The sequence below is a fragment of the Panthera uncia genome, assembly GCF_023721935.1.
Source record: "Panthera uncia isolate 11264 chromosome B3 unlocalized genomic scaffold, Puncia_PCG_1.0 HiC_scaffold_1, whole genome shotgun sequence".
NCBI classification, from domain to species: domain Eukaryota; kingdom Metazoa; phylum Chordata; class Mammalia; order Carnivora; family Felidae; genus Panthera; species Panthera uncia.
Genome location: NW_026057582.1, coordinates 8,806,391 through 8,808,423, shown reverse-complemented (window position 1 = coordinate 8,808,423; position 2,033 = coordinate 8,806,391). Strand labels below are relative to the sequence as shown.

Below are 2,033 nucleotides of genomic sequence, written 5' to 3'. Positions count from 1 at the left end.
CCGGCGCCGGGGGGGGGGGGGGGGGGGGGGGGGGGGGGGGGGGGGGGCTCAGGACTCGTGAGCCTCCAAGCTGAAGGGCGGGGCTCTCGTTCATTCAATAAACAGCTTTGAGCACCTGCTCAAAGCTCCATTGTTGTTGCTATTGGTTCTCACTGCTGTCGGGGGGCCGAGGTGTCCTTTATGTGGGGAAACCAGGTGCCAGTTTTCAAAGAACTCCCTTGTGAACTGCCAGCAGGTAGGGCGAGCTGCCCTGAGGCCACACAGCTGGAAAGCTGGCAGAGCCTGGCTTGAACCCAGGCCCCTTCCCAAGCATTCAAGGACCAGAGTCCTGTTCTTGCTAGTGCATTCTCAGATCTCTGTCCATTACAGGTCTGTTGCCCTTAAACTGTAATCACGAAGGAGCCAGCAACACGGAAGACTAGAAAGCGTGGGCACCCTTCCACTATAGAGGGCCGAAACGGCTACATAAAATTTAACAAGCATTGTTTACATGCACACACCGAGGTAAGTGACATCACGTGGACGACACGCAGAGATGTTACAGGTTGCTAAACTCACTTGTGTGCTTGAGGTTTTCCTGGGTTGAAGGCTCCGGTTGGAGGAGGAAGTAAGGCTTTGGGCCCAGAAGCAAAAAGGCAGGACCCTCAAGGGGCTGCGTCCCCCACCGTCAAAGGATGAACTAGAAAAATCTGCCCCTATGCACAATCCAGGAAAGAAGTTCGGGTTTCAGCGCGGGCTCTGGGGCAAAACCCAAAACAAAACAAACGAAAGACTGATCGCCTTTCAGCGTGTGGAGCCAGGGGCCTCTCGCGTAATTTTGGCTTGGGGTTCAAGTTCAGATGCAGGAATCCCCAAGTCAAGAACGCACTGATGTAAGCATAGGAACCATGAAGGTGAATTCCCAGGGGAGCCTGGCTGAGGGAAACGCCAGCCACTCCGAGCGTCAGGCCCCAGCCACGGGGGTCTGCAGATAAGGTCCTGCTTAGCACGAGCTCACAGCCCAGAACCACAAAGGCCCTAAGGCTCCACCACGACAGGAGACCCGATAAATTGCAGCGTCAGGCTCTGAAAGTTCAGCTACTTGAACAATCTGATGAAGACCGTAAAATACGTACACTCGGAATGATTACAGATACAACCCATACCCGGAAGGTGGGCAAATTTTACACGATGCGAAACAGGACAGTGAGTGTCATAAAAACCCGATGAGAATTCCTTTGCAAGATACTAATAATTGAACTTGATAACTCAGAGGACCGGTTAAAAATCAAGGATATAATGGGGTGTGGGGATGGGGACAAAGAACGGGCAGAAGGACGGGGGGAAGGGCAAAAGAGAGCAGCGGAGGAAGGGCGGGGAGAGGAGAAGAGAAGCCGGGCAAAGGTGAGCATCACAGTCCGTCAGTCAGGCGGTCAGTGCCCGCGTGTTAAGCACCGACACGTGTACTCAGCGCTGAGCGGCTGTGGGTGGGCGGACGACAGATAACAGGCTGACGGGTGGGTGAAGGAGGAGGGGTCAGTGGTGGAGTGGGTGAAAGGTGTGTGGTAGTTAGGGGGTGGGTGACAGGTGGGTAGCGAGCAGGTGACGGGGAGACAGGGGACGGGCAGTGGACAGCAGACAGACACACGGGTGAACGGGTTGACGAGTAGGTGGATGAGCATGTAGATGGCCGGGTGGGTGGTTACGTGGCTGTGCAGATGCACGAGAGGTTGGTGAGGCTGGTGGGAGAGAGCCGGAGGCGCGAGGAGGCGGACGGGAGCGTGGGCACAGAGAGACGGTTGGGCAGGTAAGTGGGTGGGTGTGGCTGGATGGTGAATGGCAGATAGGGTAGTTCAGTGGGGGTAGCTGGTGGGGGGGCAGGACGGTGGGTAGACGGAGGTGGTGGCTGGGTGGGTGAGTGGGTGTTGGGTGGTTGCTCAGCAGGTGGTGAGTAGATGGAGGGATAGGTGTATGGGGAGCGAATGGGTGGCTGTACAGGTAGACGGCGGTGGATAATGGCTGCACGGGGAGACAGAGGTGGCTAATGGATGCAC

At 56.5% G+C, this 2,033-nt stretch overlaps 1 protein-coding gene across 2 annotated transcripts in view; it reads right to left on the bottom strand.

Moving 5' to 3' along the window:
- Positions 1 to 2,033, bottom strand: part of SYNE3 (spectrin repeat containing nuclear envelope family member 3) — a 99,187-nt gene that overhangs the window by 53,379 nt on the left and 43,775 nt on the right. The window lies entirely within an intron of this gene.